An 18342-nucleotide genomic window follows, 5' to 3' on the forward strand; every position below is an offset into this window, starting at 1 on the left:
CTCTCATTGTTATTACAATTTAAAAGGACTTGCTCTTGACTTTAATCACGTGATTTTCACCAATCGTTAGGTAACCTGCTGCTCTAACCAGCTTGAACTTTTAAAGATAAACCCCTCTTCATTTCAATCAGTAAAATGCCGAGAATATGGGTTCATTTCTACTTGTTATAATATCAGTCAATCTAGAATCAGTCGCATTCTGAGCGAGTCCTCGATAGTATAGTGGTTAGTATCCCCGCCTGTCACGCGGGAGACCGGGGTTCAATTCCCCGTCGGGGAGAGCAATACTTTTTAAAATGTTTTGGCGACTGGCTCTCATTGTTATTACAATTTAAAATCACTTGCTGTTCCCTTTTATAACGTTAATTTCACCAAACGTTAAATCACCTGCTGCACTCAAAAGCCTTAACTTTTAAAGATGAATCCTTCAACATTTCAAGCTATTATTTATTGAGTATTAGAGATTATTTCTAGATATAATTTCTGTCAATCACAAATCTGCCCCACTCTGACCGAGTCCTCGATAGTAACGTCGTTAGTTTCCCCACATGGAACGCGGGAAACCAGGGTTCAATTCCCCGTCGGGGAGAAAAAATCTTTTTAAATAAATGGCACTGGCTCTCATTGTTATTACAATTTATAAGGACTTGTTCTTGACTTCAATAACGTGATTTTCACCAATTGTGAAGTAACCTGCTGCTCTAACCAGCTTGAACTTTTAAAGATAAACCCCTCTTCATTTCAATCAGTAATATGCCGAGTATATGGGTTCATTTCTACTTGTTATAATTTCAGTCAATCTACAATCAGCCTCAATCTGAGCGAGTCCTCGATAGTATAGTGGTTAGTATCCCCGCCTGTCACGCGGGAGACCGGGGTTCAATTCCCCGTCGGGGAGAGCAACTCATTTTAAAAAGAAAATGGCCACTGGCTCTCATTGCTATTACAATTTAAAATTACTTTCTGTAACCTTTTATCACGTTAATTACACCAAACGTTGAGTCACCTGCTGCACTCAAAAGCCTGAACTTTTAAAGATGAATCCTTCTTCATTTCAAGCTATTATCTGCTGAGAATATGAGTTTTTATTTGTTATAATTGCTGTCAATCACGAATTAGCCATACTCTGACCGAGTCCTCGATAGTAACGTCGTTAGTTTCCCCACATGGAACGCGGGAGACCAGGGTTCAATTCCCCGTTGGGGAGAACTACTCTTTTAAAAAATGTTTTGGCCTCTGGCTCTCCTTACTGTTATTACTATTTGAAAGGACTTGCTCTTGACTTTAATCACGTGATTTTCCCTAATCGTTAGGTAACCTGCTGCTCTAACCAGCTTGAACTTTTAAAGATAAACCCCTCTTCATTTAAATTGGTAATATGCCGAGTATATGGGTTCATTTCTACTTGTTATAATATCAGTCAATCTAGAATCAGTCGCATTCTGAGCGAGTCCTCGATAGTACAGTGGTTAGTATCCCCGCCTGTCACGCGGGAGACCGGGATTCAATTCCCCGTCGGGGAGAGCTACGCTTTTAAATTATTTTGGCCACTGGCTCTCATTGTTATTACAATTTAAAATTACTTGCTGTCCCCTTTCATCACGTTAATTTCACCAAACGTTGAGTCACCTGCTGCACTCAAAAGCCTGAACTTTTAAAGATGACTCCTTCTTCATTTCAAACGATTATTTATTAAGTATTAGAGATTATTTCTAGTTATAATTTCATTTCTGTCAATCACAAATCTGCCCCACTCTGACCGTGTCCTCGATAAAGTCGTTAGGTTCCCCACATGTAACGATAGAGACCAGGGTTCAATTCCCCGTCGGGGAGAGCAACTCTATTTTAAAAAATGGCCACTGGCTCTCATTGTTATTACAATTTAAAAGGACTTGCTCTTGACTTCAATCACGTGATTTTCACCAATTGTGAAGTAACCTGCTGCTCTAACCAGCTTGAACTTTTAAAGATAAACCCCTCTTCATTTCAATCGGTAATATGCCGAGTATATGGGTTCATTTCTACTTGTTATAATTTCAGTCAATCTGTAATAAGAGACTTGACCACGATCTCTGGCTCAGTGTCCTTTATTCGGTCCGTACTGTATTCCCACACGGCTGTCTCTCTCATTCGCTCAGTTCTCACAGTGCTGCTCCGATGTCACTCCAGTCACCATCAGCAGCCCCGCTGCTGTTCTTTGTCGCTCTTGCAGCCCCACGGTAGCTCCGCTGCTGTAATCTCACACAGCCCCTTTGGCTGTTCTTGCTGCAGCTCCACTCTCCTCTCTGCTACTCCGCAGCTCTATCAGCCTCGTGCTGTCTCGCCTCCTCGTCGCTCCTGCGACTCTTGGCAGCCACACCGCTGCCTCTCACACACAGCCTTACTGCCTATTTCTATCTGCAGCTTTACACCTCCCAGTAGCTCCCTACTGTTCCCGGGGTTGGCTCCCGCTCCGACGGTGCCCCCTCGGCTCGTACGCCCGCGTGGCCCCACACCTTTCCATTCACACCCCGACTGCCTTCTCTTTCCGGTTTACCCGCTTAAGGACCCCAACCTTTTACCCACGTCACCTGGCTCCGCCTCCTCGTGACGTCACATCCGGAAGGTCGCTTACGCCCGCATTACACCACCCTCCCCCGTAGAAAAAACCCAGCCGACCTCGGCTGAACAATACCAAAGCGTAATGCGGTGAACCGACCTTCCCCCTTAAAGGACACTAAGCATGCAATATAACAACAAGAACAACAACACAAGTAACAACGACGAACGTACGAAAGCATGCGATAAATACGACGGCAAGAACAAGAACAATAACAACATACAATCAACGAAACGTAAGCGATTTGGAACGAGTGCGGGTCGCCGGCCCGTCCCGGACGGTCGGCGGCCCACTTGTAGAACGGGGACGCGATGGAACACGAGGAATGACAGGGGGTAATTCCCCTGCTGCGATTGGAAGTCCACCGACGTCTCGTGTCCCTGACGAATCAGTCCTGGTCGTGTTCCGCGAATGCGCCTGCAGCGGGGTCGGAAGGGTTGCAGGGCTCGAAGGTCCCGCAGCCCTGGCAGGCGCCCTCCGAACAGGCCCACTCCTCCCCCGCGGCGTCACGGTCGGCCTGTCTGGAACAGGTACGACAGGCGGTCTAGCAAGATCAATGGACGCAGGCGGGGAACAGTCAGAGTCAGCAGCAACCGACCCCGGCAAGGCAACATTGGGAGATGACGCATCACGTAGGGGAGCAACATATGGTTTCAACCGCGACGTATGAACAAACCAACGGCGAGACCCAATCTGAACGCGCGCCGACTGTGGATTGGGAACCTCAATGAGGCGCACAGGACCATGCCAAGGTTTGTGCAATTTAGGAGAGGTCCCCGGCCGCACCTGCGGACAATGGAGCCAGGCCAGGTCTCCAACCTTCCAGGGGCACTCCCCCTCAGACCGCCGAGCATACCGCTCGTTCCGAGCCTGGGCTTTGGCCGTAGCCACGCGGGCGTTTTCCCGCGCCTCCGTAACCCGGCGAACCGTGTCCTGAATGTATTCAGGGAGTGGTTTACGAGGTCCCTTCACCCCAGTACCCAATTGCACATCCACCGGAGGCACGTTTTCCCGACCATACATAAGGTAAAACGGCAAATACCCTGTAGCCGCATGGGGCGTCATCCTGTACGCCGAAAGCACTCTGGGGATGTGCAGATCCCAATCTGATTGCTGTTCACTCACAGTATGGCAAAGCATGGCAGACAATGTCCTGTTCAGCCGCTCAACCATACCATCCGTCTGCGGATGGTATGGGGATGTCCGTATTTTCTTAGTCCCAAGGCCCGCGCACACTTCAGCCAATAATTTAGAAGAGAAATTTCGGCCCTGGTCCGTGAGGAGTCTCTCAGGCGCCCCCTTGTCCATAATGTACCCAAACAAAAAGGCGTCGGTGATGGCCGCGGCCGACTGATTGGGCAACGGCCAGGCCATCGGCCAACGGGAGAGATACTCAACCCCTACCAGCAAATATTTATTTCCCCTCGCCGATGGTGGGAAGGGTCCCAATATGTCCAGTGCCACCAATTCATTGACTCGAGACACCTGAATCGACTGGAGAGGCGGCACGTAAGGATGTTTAGGCGGCTTACGCCGGGCGCATTCAGGGCACGCGCGCACGTGCCCTACGACATCTGTCGCCATGCCGTGCCAAAAATAATGACGTTGTAACGTCAACAAAGTTTTCTGCACCCCTAAATGTAATAGTGTGTCACAATGGAGAGTTCTAATCAACTCAAATCGCAAGGACGTTGGTACCACCACACGCCAGCTTTCCTGGAACCTTTCTCGCCACATAAGCAGACCATCTCGGAGAGCGGTTCGCGGCCCCACAGCCGAACTCGGACTCCCATTGTCCCTCATAGACCGCTTCCGCATGGACAACAACGACTCGTCCATCATCTGTTCCCGAATCCAGACAGACCGCGGCAGATTCAAAACCCCGTCAGCCGGTCCCGGTTCCATCGGAGTATCCGACTTCTCGACGGCCAACGTAAGCGGCTGAGGGGGGTTTAGAATCGGCGAACACCTATGCGTCCCCGACGCACATTTACAAGGGGCGCGCCCTGGTAATCTGGAAAGTGCGTCAGCGTTCGCATGGCGCACTCCCTTCCGATGTTGAATTTGGAAGGAAAATTCCTGCAGCGTGTCCAACCAACGTGCCCACTGTCCCGATGGCTGGTCCATTTTAAGTGCATATTGCAAGGCCGCATGATCCGTACGCACAATAAAAGAACGACCGTAAAGGTACGGTCGAAATTGCCGTAGGAAAAAAACAACCGCCAAAAGTTCTCTACGAGTGACACAGTAGCGTGTTTCCGCAGGCGACAAAACTCGGCTACCATACGCCACGACGCGCTCTACGCCCCCTTTAGACTGTGATAATACCGCCCCAATACCTGTGTCACTCGCGTCCGTATCAAGAATGAAAGGGCGATCAAAATCGGGATAATCCAATGTCGGGGCCGTAGCCAATAGATCACGCAGACTCCGAAAGGCCGCCTCTTCCGGCTCTCCCCAAACAAATTTCCGTCCTTTACCCGTAAGGAGATGCAAGGGCCTCGCAATCGTCGCAAACCCCGGCACAAATCTTCGGTAATACGAGGCAAATCCCAAAAACCGCCGAACATCCCCCACGGAGGCCGGGGTCGGCCAATCCCGGACGCACGCCGTCTTCTCCGGATCCGTGGACACCCCCTCTGCACTCACAATGTGCCCCAAATAACGGACGGACCGTTGCAGTAGGTGGCATTTCTTTGGTTTGAATTTCAAATTGGCAGAGCGCATCCTCGTGAACACTGTCTCCAGCCGCGTTAAATGTTCCTCAAATGTGCGGCTGAACACAATAATATCGTCCAAATATATAAGACACGTCTCCCACTGCAACCCCGTCAAAACGAGCTCCATCAACCTTTGAAATGTAGCAGGGGCCGCATTCAATCCCATCGGGAGGCAGTTGAATTGAAATAACCCCTGCGGCGTACGGAATGCGGTTTTCTCCCGTGAGGACTCGTCAAGGGGAAGCTGCCAAAATCCCGAAGAGAGGTCCAGTGTGGAAAAGAACTTAGCCCCCGACAATGCGTCAAGGGAGTCGTCCATACGCGGCAGGGGGTACGCATCTGCCACCGATATCTTATTCAATTTCCGGAAATCAACACAAAATCGCAAGTTGCCATCCTTTTTCTTAACCAAGACCACAGGAGCGCCCCATGGGCTGTTAGATGGCGATATAATGTCCGCAGCCAACATGTCTTCCACCACCCCCCGAACGTGTTCTCGCTCCGCTGGACTCATCCGATGCGAATTTAATCGAATAGGGGCAGCGTCGCCCGTCTCAATGTGATGGGAAAGCAACGATGTGCGTCCCAAATCCAAATCATCGGAGCTGAACACATCCGAATACGTCAGCAACAATTTACGCAGCGCATCACGTTGCCCCACGGACAGGGAAGAATTTTCGTCACATAAGGTAGCGATCCAACGATTATCCGAACCCCTTGGCTCGGAAACACCAGCGACCACTCCCCGGCGATGCGGACAATCGTGCGTCGCAAACGCCGTAGTGGCATGTGCCACAACCGTACCGGCCGGAACATGGATGTTTTCCACCCCCGCATTAAGCACCTGTAAAAACGGTAATTGATCCGGCCGGACGATGGTCTGTGCCCCAACTAACGCCAACCCTGTTGTTATCGTGGCGGATGGCGACAACAAGACCCCTACTGCTCCTAGCCGATTGGGCAGGGGCTTCCGATACCGCAAGGGTATAAGCATCTGTGAACCAGGTGGGATGTCCACGGATGCGACGGACAGCGCCTGCACCTGTACGGCTGAAGCAGGTCGCCCCCAGGGCGACGGCAGAAACGAGATTCGACGGCCCCCCGGCAATTCAATACAATTCTCATTGATTTTAATCAAAATGGGCATCTTAGCCAAAAAATCCGTGCCTAGTAAGCAAGGAACCGCCAAAGATCTCGATATTAACACAACGCCCGAAGCCGACACATCCCCAATAGATATCTTAGCATCCACCTGGCCCACGATACCCATACTACCCCCGTTCGCAGCGACGCACGACCCATAGACCGGGCGCACAGCCCCCGGCGGAATGCCCAACAGATGGAAAATGACATCCGATATAATAGTCGCAGACGCTCCCGAGTCGACCAAAATGCGCACGTCCACACCTTGTATAGACCCCGGTACAGTGGACGAACCCGTAGCGGCCGCGACAACTCTCCGTGCCAATTTGCGCCACTGCGTAACTGAACGACAAGGCCCCGTCGATGGCCTTTCTTTAACAACAACAATAGGATCGCGCAACAAAGGTGGTGGGTGAGGTGTAAAGCCTTGCCGGGTGTCTGGTGCGTGCCGACATGCCTGTTTCGGAGGTTCCTTGGTCGGCTTATCCGGTGTTGTGGCCTCCTGCTGTGGCGGACCCGGGAAGCGGGCCCAGCAATCCTTGGCGTAATGGCCCCTACGGCCGCAGCGGAAGCAATCGGCATCGTTGCGCCGAAGCGCAGGTCTTGCATCCCGACGGCCCCTTTCCGATGGCGTAGCGCGCGGCCCCGGCCTTCCGCGTCCCGACCATGGAGAGGAGGCGGCCGTCAGCTCCCGAGGACCCCGCTCATCCGGCACATAGATCGCCCTTGTGGGGTCCCACCCCATCGCGCCTCCTTCCTTGACGGGCCCACCCGTCCATGCCGCCACTTGCTTCCAGCGACGGAGATTAAACTGCGCATCCAGACACTTTGCTGCCGCCCGGGACGTGAGCTTCTCATGCCCACACACAGGCATGGGGATCCCCAGATCCCGAGACAGCTCCAGCATTTTTCCCAATATGAGAGGCTCGAGCAGATCCTGTGGCGTCTCAGGATATGCTGCCATGGCCAGCTCCAACACCGCACCCCTGAAGGCCACGGGCGATTCTTCGGGTGCCCGTTGTCGTTGAGCGAATCGCCGATGCGCGTCGTCAGGTGGCTCATAGGCGTCGGCCATTTCCTCAAAAACTCCACATAAAGTCTTCTTCTTATCGGCCGTTATGGAACGGAAAAATAGAACAGATTCGTCGTCCAGTAGAGTCGGCAACACTTCCAAAGCCTCCGCATCGGTCCATCTTGCTGAACGAACCGCCGCTAAAAATCGGCAGGCGAAAGCGCTCCAATCGCCCCCGATGGAGAATTCCTTAACTGTAGTAAGGTGGCGACTCCGACTCCTCTTTACGCCGTCTTCCAATGATGGTTGTTCTGGAGGCAAATTCAAAATGGCGTCGGCCCGCGGCGTGGCCAAGATGGCGGTTTGGCGCCACGGAGCGCGCAAGATGGCGTCTTCTTGCCGCGTGGCCAATGGCGGCGGCAGGGCAGGCAACGTGGCGGCCCGTGGAGCACCTTCTCCTTCCGCCAACGTCCTTGGCGCAACGAGGTGACATAGATGCGCCATGACGTCCTTGAGTGTCTCCAGTTGTTCTGCCACCTGTTGCCATCTTTGATCAGCGTCCGATGTTGTTGACGGACCCGCCATCGCGCCGACATCTTCCACGCCCGTCCCCGTGCTCGCCTCAGCAGGGCTCTCCTCCACCACCCCAGCAGAATCCGTGGTCGGAGGGAATTCGTCGTCGTCAGACGAAGAAGCCGATGCTGGCGCCGGAGGAATTTTCTTCCTTACTTGCTTAGACATGACGTTTCACTTCTGACACCAGTGTAATAAGAGACTTGACCACGATCTCTGGCTCAGTGTCCTTTATTCGGTCCGTACTGTATTCCCACACGGCTGTCTCTCTCATTCGCTCAGTTCTCACAGTGCTGCTCCGATGTCACTCCAGTCACCATCAGCAGCCCCGCTGCTGTTCTTTGTCGCTCTTGCAGCCCCACGGTAGCTCCGCTGCTGTAATCTCACACAGCCCCTTTGGCTGTTCTTGCTGCAGCTCCACTCTCCTCTCTGCTACTCCGCAGCTCTATCAGCCTCGTGCTGTCTCGCCTCCTCGTCGCTCCTGCGACTCTTGGCAGCCACACCGCTGCCTCTCACACACAGCCTTACTGCCTATTTCTATCTGCAGCTTTACACCTCCCAGTAGCTCCCTACTGTTCCCGGGGTTGGCTCCCGCTCCGACGGTGCCCCCTCGGCTCGTACACCCGCGTGGCCCCACACCTTTCCATTCACACCCCGACTGCCTTCTCTTTCCGGTTTACCCGCTTAAGGACCCCAACCTTTTACCCACGTCACCTGGCTCCGCCTCCTCGTGACGTCACATCCGGAAGGTCGCTTACGCCCGCATTACAAATCTACAATCAGCCTCATTCTGAGCCAGTCCTCGATAGTATAGTGGTTAGTATCCCCGCCTGTCACGCGGGAGACCGGAGTTCAATTTCCTGTCGGGGAGAACTACTCTTCTAAAAAAATGTTTTGGCCTCTGGCTCTCCTTATTGTTATTACTATTTGAAAGGACTTGCTCTTGACTTTATTCACGTGATTTTCCCTAATCTGTAGGTAACCTGCTGCTCTAACCAGCTTGAACTTTTAAAGATAAACCCCTCTTCATTTCAATCAGTAATATGCCGAGAAAATTGGTTCATTTCTACTTGTTATAATATCAGTCAATCTAGAATCAGTCGCATTCTGAGCGAGTCCTCGATAGTATAGTGGTAATTATCCCCGCTTGTCACGCTGGAGACCCGGGTTCAATTCCCCGTCGGGGAGAGCTACACTTTTTAAAATGTTTTGGCCACTGGCTCTCATTGTTATTACAATTTACAATCACTTGCTGTTCTCTTTTATAACGTTAATTTCACCAAACGTTAAGTCACCTGCTGCACTCAAAAGCCTGAACTTTTAAAGATGACTCCTTCTTCATTTCAAACGATTATTTATTAAGTATTAGAGATAATTTTTAGTTATAATTTCTGTCAATCACAAATCTGCCCACTCTGACCGAGTCCTCGATATAAAGTCGTTAGGTTCCCCACATGTAACGCGGGAGACCAGGGTTCAATTCCCCGCCGGGGAGAGCAACTCTTTTTTTAAAAAATGGCCACTGGCTCTCATTGTTATTACAATTTAAAAGGACTTGCTCTTGACTTTAATCACGTGATTTTCACCAATTGTTAAGTAACCTGCTGCTCTAACCAGCTTGAACTTTTAAAGAAAAACCCCTCTTCATTTCAATTGGTAATATGCCGAGTATATGGGTTCATTTCTACTTGTTATAATTTCAGTCAATCTACAATCAGCCTCATTCTGAGCGAGTCCTCGATAGTATAGTGGTTAGTATCCCCGCCTGTCACGCGTGAGACCGGGGTTCAATTCCCCGTCGGGGAGAGCTTATACTTTTTAAAATGTTTTGGCGACTGGCTCTCATTGTTATTACAATTTAAAATCACTTGCTGTTCCCTTTTATAACGTTAATTTCACCAAACGTTAAATCACCTGCTGCACTCAAAAGCCTTAACTTTTAAAGATGAATCCTTCAACATTTCAAGCTATTATTTATTGAGTATTAGAGATTATTTCTACTTATAATTTCTGTCAATCACAAATCTGCCCCACTCTGACCGAGTCCTCGATAGTAACGTCGTTAGTTTCCCCACATGGAACGCGGGAGACCAGGGTTCAATTCCCCGTCGGGGAGAACTACTCTTTTAAAAATGTTTTGGCCTCTGGCTCTCCTTATTGTTATTACTATTTGAAAGGACTTGCTCTTGACTTTAATCACGTGATTTTCCCTAATCGTTAGGTAACCTGCTGCTTTAACCAGCTTGAACTTTTAAAGATAAACCACTTTTCATTTCAATCAGTAATATGCCGAGAATATGGGTTCATTTCTATTTGTTATAACATCAGTCAATCTAGAATCAGGCGCATTCTGAGCGAGTTCTCGATAGTATAGTGGTTAGTATCCCCGCCTGTCACGCGGGAGACCGGGGTTCAATTCCCCGTCGGGGAGAGCTACACTTTTTAAAATGTTTTGGCCACTGGCCTTCATTGTTATTACAATTTAAAATCACTTGCTGTTCCCTTTTATAACGTTAATTTCACCAAACGTTAAATCACCTGCTGCACTCAAAAGCCTTAACTTTTAAAGATGAATCCTTCAACATTTCAAGCTATTATTTATTGAGTATTAGAGATTATTTCTAGTTATAATTTTTGTCAATCACAAATCTGCCCCACTCTGACCGAGTCCTCGATAGTAAAGCCGTTAGGTTCCCCACATATAACGCGGGAGACCATAGTTCAATTCCCCGTCGGGGAGAGCAACTCTTTTTAAAAAAATGGCCACTGGCTCTCATTGTTATTACAATTTAAAAGGACTTGCTCTTGACTTTAATCACGTGATTTTCACCAAACGTTGAATCACCTGCGGCACTCAAAAGCCTTAACTTTTAAAGATGAATCCTTCAACATTTCAAGCTATTATTTATTGAGTATTAGAGATTATTTCTAGTTATAATTTCTGTCAATCACAAATCTGCCCCACTCTGACCGAGTCCTCGATAGTAAAGCCGTTAGATTTCCCACATGTCAAGTATTTGAATGACGGCAGGAAACTCCTTGACGGGTAACACACTTTTTATTAAATCTTGACTTGTCACTATACAACGAGTGGTCTCTATTCCTCGGACGACACACACTTCACTCGACACGTGTAGTTACTATTCCTCCGGCTACACACACTTCACTTGACTCGTGTAGCTTCTATTCCTCCGGCTACACACACTTCACTTGACTCGTGTAGCTTCTATTCCTCCGGCTACACACACTTCACTTGACTCGTGTAGCTTCTATTCCTCCGGCTACACACACTTCACTTGACTCGTGTAGCTTCTATTCCTCCGGCTACACACACTTCACTTGACCCCGTAACGTCCGTGGAGCCTACAGGCCCACCCCAGCTTGGGCGTGGGCCACAACCTCTGAGTCCCACGAGCCGGCCCTCTCACGGACGTTCGGCCCGGGTCCCAGGGTTCTGCCTCCTCCTCCGTCTTCAGTCTTCGCTGGTACTCCCTCCCCGTGCGCCTGTGCGCATCCCCTTATATAGTCCCCGCTCATGGGAGACGGAGTGTATGCGGACCTCGACGTGAGCATCGCTCCTTAGTTGACCAATCACGACGCGCTGTTCCTACGATCCGTTTTCCCCAGCGCGTGTTACCACTACACAACCAATCACGCCGCGCTGCCACACAATCACTCCCTCTCTAGCGCGTCACCGGCACACAGCCAATCACTACCACATAACCCATGACCCCACGCTGACCCCTGATCCTTCACCGTCAGCGCGCGTCACCAACACACACAGCCAATCACTACGCGCTGACACACGATCCCTACCCCAGCGCGTATCACCACTACACATGTAACGCGGGAGACAAGGGTTCAATTTCCCGTCGGGGAGAGCAACTCTTTTTTAAAAAATGGCCACTGGCTCTCATTGTTATTACAATTTAAAAGGACTTGCTCTTGACTTTAATCACGTGATTTTCACCAATCGTTAGGTAACCTGCTGCTCTAACCAGCTTGAACTTTTAAAGATAAACCCCACTTCATTTCAATCAGTAAAATTCCGAGAATATGGGTTCATTTCTACTTGTTATAATATCAGTAAATCTAGAATCAGTCGCATTCTGAGCGAGTCTTCGATAGTATAGTGGTTAGTATCCCCGCCTGTCACGCGGGAGACCGGGGTTCAATTCCCCGTCGGGGAGAGCAATACTTTTTAAAATGTTTTGGCGACTGGCTCTCATTGTTATTACAATTTAAAATCACTTGCTGTTCCCTTTTATAACGTTAATTTCACCAAACGTTAAATCACCTGCTGCACTCAAAAGCCTTAACTTTTAAAGATGAATCCTTCAACATTTCAAGCTATTATTTATTGAGTATTAGAGATTATTTCTAGATATAATTTCTGTCAATCACAAATCTGCCCCACTCTGACCGAGTCCTCGATAGAAACGTCGTTAGTTTCCCCACATGGAACGCGGGAAACCAGGGTTCAATTCCCCGTCGGGGAGAAAAAATCTTTTTAAATAAATGGCACTGGCTCTCATTGTTATTACAATTTATAAGGACTTGCTCTTGACTTTAATCACGTGATTTTCACCAATTGTTAAGTAACCTGCTGCTCTAACCAGCTTGAACTTTTAAAGATAAACCCCTCTTCATTTCAATCGGTAATATGCCGAGTATATGGGTTCATTTCTACTTGTTATAATTTCAGTCAATCTACAATCAGCCTCATTTTGAGCGAGTCCTCGATAGTATAGTGGTGAGTATCCCCGCCTGTCACGCGGGAGACCGGGGTTCAATTCCCCGTCGGGGAGAGCAATACTTTTTAAAATGTTTTGGCGACTGGCTCTCATTGTTATTACAATTTAAAATCACTTGCTGTTCCCTTTTATCACGTTAATTTCACCAAACGTTAAGTCACCTGCTGCACTCAAAAGCCTTAACTTTTAAAGATTAATCCTTCAACATTTCAAGATATTATTTATTGAGTATTAGAGATTATTTCTAGTTATAATTTCTGTCAATCACAAATCTGCCCCACTCTGACCGAGTCCTCGATAGTAACGTCGTTAGTTTCCCCACATGGAACGCGGGAGACCAGGGTTCAATTCCCCGTCGGGGAGAACTACTCTTTTAAAAATGTTTTGGCCTCTGGCTCTCCTTATTGTTATTACTATTTGAAAGGACTTGCTCTTGACTTTAATCACGTGATTTTCCCTAATCGTTAGGTAACCTGCTGCTCTAACCAGCTTGAACTTTTAAAGATAAATCCCTCTTCATTTCAATCAGTAATATGCCGAGAATATGGGTTCATTTCTATTTGTTATAATATCAGTCAATCTAGAATCACTCGCATTCTGAGCGAGTCCTCGATAGTATAGTGGTTAGTATCCCCGCCTGTCACGCGGGAGACCGGGGTTCAATTCCCCGTCGGGGAGAGCTACGCTTTCAAAATGTTTTGGCCACTGGCTCTCATTGTTATTACAATAAAAAATGACTTGCTGTTCCCTTTTATCACGTTAATTTCACCAAACGTTGAGTCACCTGCTGCACTCAAAAGCCTGAACTTTTAAAGAGGACTCCTTCTTCATTTCAAACGATTATTTATTAAGTATTAGAGATTATTTCTAGTTGTAACTTCTGTCAATCACAAATCTGCCCCACTGACCGAGTCCTCGATAATAAAGTCGATAGGTTCCCCACATGTAACGCGGGAGACCAGGGTTCAATTCCCCGTCGGGGAGAGTAACTCTTTTTAAGAAAATGGTCACTGGGTCTCATTGTTATTACAATTTAAAAGGACTTGCTCTTGACTTTAATCACGTGATTTTCACCAATTGTTAAGTAACCTGCAGCTCTAACCAGCTTGAACTTTTGAAGAGAAACCCCTCTTCATTTCAATCGGTAATATGCCGAGTATATGGGTTCATTTATACTTCTTATAATTTCAGTCAATCTACAATCAGCCTCATTCTGAGCGAGTCCTCGATAGCATTGTGGTTAGTATCCCTGCCTGTCACGCGGGAGACCGGGGTTCAATTTTCCGTCGGGGAGAGCAACTCTTTTTAAAAAGAAAATGGCCATTGACTCTCATTGTTATTACAATTTAAAATTACTTGCTGTTCCCTTTTATCATGTTAATTTCACCAAACGTTGAGTCACCTGCTGCACTCAAAGGCCTGAACTTTTAAAGATGAATCCTTCTTCATTTCAAGCTATTATTTACTGAGAATATGAGATTTTTTTTGTTATTATTGCTGTCAATCACGAATTAGCCCCACTCTGACCGAGTCCTCGATAGTAACGTCGTTAGTTTCCCCACATGGAACGCGGGAGACCAGGGTTCAATTCCCCATCGGGGAGAGCTACACTTTTTAAAATGTTTTGGCCACAGGCTCTCATTGTTATTACAATTTCAAATCACTTGCTGTTCCCTTTTATAACGTTAATTTCACCAAACGTTGAATCACCTGCGGCACTCAAAAGCCTTAACTTTTAAAGATGAATCCTTCAACATTTCAAGCTATTATTTATTGAGTATTAGAGATTATTTCTAGTTATAATTTCTGTCAATCACAAATCTGCCCCACTCTGACCGAGTCCTCGATAGTAAAGCCGTTAGATTTCCCACATGTGAAGTATTTGAATGACGGCAGGAAACTCCTTGACGGGTAACACACTTTTTATTAAATCTTGACTTGTCACTATACAACGAGTGGTCTCTATTCCTCGGACGACACACACTTCACTCGACACGTGTAGTTACTATTCCTCCGGCTACACACACTTCACTTGACTCGTGTAGCTTCTATTCCTCCGGCTACACACACTTCACTTGACTCGTGTAGCTTCTATTCCTCCGGCTACACACACTTCACTTGACTCGTGTAGCTTCTATTCCTCCGGCTACACACACTTCACTTGACTCGTGTAGCTTCTATTCCTCCGGCTACACACACTTCACTTGACCCCGTAACGTCCGTGGAGCCTACAGGCCCACCCCAGCTTGGTCGTGGGCCACAACCTCTGAGTCCCACGAGCCGGCCCTCTCACGGACGTTCGGCCCCGGGTCCCAGGGTTCCGCCTCCTCCTCCGTCTTCAGTCTTCGCTGGTACTCCCTCCCCGTGCGCCTGTGCGCATCCCCTTATATAGTCCCCGCTCATGGGAGACGGAGTGTATGCGGACCTCGACGTGAGCATCGCTCCTTAGTTGACCAATCACGACGCGCTGTTCCTACGATCCGTTTTCCCCAGCGCGTGTTACCACTACACAACCAATCACGCCGCGCTGCCACACGATCACTCCCTCTCAAGCGCGTCACCGGCACACAGCCAATCACTACCACATAACCTATGACCCCACGCTGACCCCTGATCCTTCACCGTCAGCGCGCGTCACCAACACACACAGCCAATCACTACGCGCTGACACACGATCCCTACCCCAGCGCGTATCACCACTACACATGTAACGCGGGAGACCAGGGTTCAATTTCCCGTCGGGGAGAGCAACTCTTTTTTAAAAAATGGCCACTGGCTCTCATTGTTATTACAATTTAAAAGGACTTGCTCTTGACTTCAATCACGTGATTTTCACCAATTGTGAAGTAACCTGCTGCTCTAACCAGCTTGAACTTTTAAAGATAAACCCCTCTTCATTTAAATCGGTAATATGCCGAGTATATGGGTTCATTTCTACTTGTCATAATATCAGTCAATCTAGAATCAGTCGCATTCTGAGCGAGTCCTCGATAGTATTGTGGTTAGTATCCCCGCCTGTCACGCGGGAGACCGGGGTTCAATTTCCCGTCGAGGAGAGCAACACTTTTTAAAATCTTTTGGCCACTTGCTCTCATTGTTATTACAATTTAAAATTACTTGCTGACCCCTTTTATCACGTTAATTTCACCAAACGTTGAGTCACCTGCTGCACTCAAAAGCCTGAACTTTTAAAGATGAATCCTTCTTCATTTCAAGCTATTATTTACTGAGAATATGAGATTTTTTTGTTATAATTGCTGTCAATCACGAATTAGCCCCACTCTGACCGAGTCCTCGATAGTAACGTCGTTAGTTTCCCCACATGGAACGCGGGAGACCAGGGTTCAATTCCCCGTAGGGGAGAACTACTCTTTTAAAAAATGTTTTGGCCTCTGGCTCTCCTTATTGTTATTACTATTTGAAAGGACTTGCTCTTGACTTTAATCACGTGATTTTCCCTAATCGTTAGGTAACCTGCTGCTCTAACTAGCTTGAACTTTTAAAGATAAACCCCTCTTCATTTCAATCGGTAATATGCCGAGAATATGGGTTCATTTCTACTTGTTATAATATCAGTCAATCTAGAATCAGTCGCATTCTGAGCGAGTCCTCGATAGTATAGTGGTTAGTATCCCCGCCTGTCACGCGGGAGACCGGGGTTCAATTCCCCGTCGGGGAGAGCTACACTTTTTAAAATGTTTTGGCCACTGGCTCTCATTGTTATTACAATTTACAATCACTTGCTGTTCTCTTTTATAACGTTAATTTCACCAAACGTTAAGTCACCTGCTGCACTCAAAAGCCTGAACTTTTAAAGATGACTCCTTCTTCATTTCAAACGATTATTTATTAAGTATTAGAGATTATTTTTAGTTATAATTTCTGTCAATCACAAATCTGCCCCACTCTGACCGAGTCCTCGATAGTAAAGTCGTTAGGTTCCCCACATGTAACGCGGGAGACCAGGGTTCAATTCCCAGCCGGGGAGAGCAACTCTTTTTTAAAAAATGGCCACTGGCTCTCATTGTTATTACAATTTAAAAGGACTTGCTCTTGACTTTAATCACGTGATTTTCACCAATTGTTAAGTAACCTGCTGCTCTAACCAGCTTGAACTTTTAAAGAAAAACCCCTCTTCATTTCAATCGGTAATATGCCGAGTATATGGGTTCATTTCTACTTGTTATAATTTCAGTCAATCTACAATCAGCCTCAGTCTGAGCGAGTCCTCGATAGTATAGTGGTGAGTATCCCCGCCTGTCACGCGGGAGACCGGGGTTCAATTCCCCGTCGGGGAGAGCAATACTTTTTAAAATGTTTTGGCGACTGGCTCTCATTGTTATTACAATTTAAAATCACTTGCTGTTCCCTTTTATAACGTTAATTTCACCAAACGTTAAATCACCTGCTGCACTCAAAAGCCTTAACTTTTAAAGATGAATCCTTCAACATTTCAAGCTATTATTTATTGAGTATTAGAGATTATTTCTAGTTATAATTTCTGTCAATCACAAATCTGCCCCACTCTGACCGAGTCCTCGATAGTAACGTCGTTAGTTTCCCCACATGGAACGCGGGAGACCAGGGTTCAATTCCCCGTCGGGGAGAACTACTCTTTTAAAAATGTTTTGGCCTCTGGCTCTCCTTATTGTTATTACTATTTGAAAGGACTTGCTCTTGACTTTAATCACGTGATTTTCCCTAATCGTTAGGTAACCTGCTGCTCTAACCAGCTTGAACGTTTAAAGATAAACCACTCTTCATTTCAATCAGTAATATGCCGAGAATATGGGTTCATTTCTATTTGTTATAACATCAGTCAATCTAGAATCAGGCGCATTCTGAGCGAGTTCTCGATAGTATAGTGGTTAGTATCCCCGCCTGTCACGCGGGAGACCGGGGTTCAATTCCCAGTCGGGGAGAGCTACACTTTTTAAAATGTTTTGGCCACTGGCTCTCATTGTTATTACAATTTAAAATCACTTGCTGTTCCCTTTTATAACGTTAATTTCACCAAACGTTAAATCACCTGCTGCACTCAAAAGCCTTAACTTTTAAAGATGAATCCTTCAACATTTCAAGCTATTATTTATTGAGTATTAGAGATTATTTCTAGTTATAATTTTTGTCAATCACAAATCTGCCCCACTCTGACCGAGTCCTCGATAGTAAAGCCGTTAGGTTACCCACATATAACGCGGGAGACCAGGGTTCAATTCCCCGTCGGGGAGAGCAACTCTTTTTAAAAAAATGGCCACTGGCTCTCATTGTTATTACAATTTACAAGGACTTGCTCTTGACTTTAATTACGTGATTTTCACCAATTGTTAAGTAACCTGCTGCTCTAACCAGCTTGAACTTTTAAAGATAACCCCCTCTTCATTTCAATCAGTAATATGCCGAGAATATGGGTTCATTTCTATGTGTTATAATATCAGTCAATCTAGAATCAGTCGCATTCTGAGCGAGTCCTCGATAGTATAGTGGTTAGTATCCCCGCCTGTCACGCGGGAGACCGGGGTTCAATTCCCCGTCGGGGAG

At 47.5% G+C, this 18342-nt stretch overlaps 7 non-coding genes across 7 annotated transcripts; all 7 read left to right on the forward strand.

The window, feature by feature from the left end:
• The first annotated feature begins 208 nt into the window (after window positions 1-208).
• Window positions 209-280, forward strand: TRNAD-GUC (transfer RNA aspartic acid (anticodon GUC)). The gene has a single exon. It is a non-coding gene; the product is annotated as a tRNA-Asp (tRNA).
• Window positions 281-826: 546 nt separating this feature from the next.
• TRNAD-GUC (transfer RNA aspartic acid (anticodon GUC)) lies at window positions 827-898 on the forward strand. The gene has a single exon. It is a non-coding gene; the product is annotated as a tRNA-Asp (tRNA).
• Window positions 899-12783: 11885 nt separating this feature from the next.
• TRNAD-GUC (transfer RNA aspartic acid (anticodon GUC)) lies at window positions 12784-12855 on the forward strand. Its single transcript has one exon. It is a non-coding gene; the product is annotated as a tRNA-Asp (tRNA).
• Window positions 12856-13407: 552 nt separating this feature from the next.
• Window positions 13408-13479, forward strand: TRNAD-GUC (transfer RNA aspartic acid (anticodon GUC)). The gene has a single exon. It is a non-coding gene; the product is annotated as a tRNA-Asp (tRNA).
• A 2929-nt stretch (window positions 13480-16408) lies between these two features.
• TRNAD-GUC (transfer RNA aspartic acid (anticodon GUC)) lies at window positions 16409-16480 on the forward strand. The gene has a single exon. It is a non-coding gene; the product is annotated as a tRNA-Asp (tRNA).
• Window positions 16481-17027: 547 nt separating this feature from the next.
• On the forward strand, window positions 17028-17099 carry TRNAD-GUC (transfer RNA aspartic acid (anticodon GUC)). The gene has a single exon. It is a non-coding gene; the product is annotated as a tRNA-Asp (tRNA).
• Window positions 17100-18270: 1171 nt separating this feature from the next.
• TRNAD-GUC (transfer RNA aspartic acid (anticodon GUC)) lies at window positions 18271-18342 on the forward strand. Its single transcript has one exon. It is a non-coding gene; the product is annotated as a tRNA-Asp (tRNA).

Source organism: Lampetra planeri, chromosome 66 (assembly GCF_965212315.1).
Source record: "Lampetra planeri chromosome 66, kcLamPlan1.2.h2, whole genome shotgun sequence".
In the NCBI taxonomy this organism is placed as follows: domain Eukaryota; kingdom Metazoa; phylum Chordata; class Hyperoartia; order Petromyzontiformes; family Petromyzontidae; genus Lampetra; species Lampetra planeri.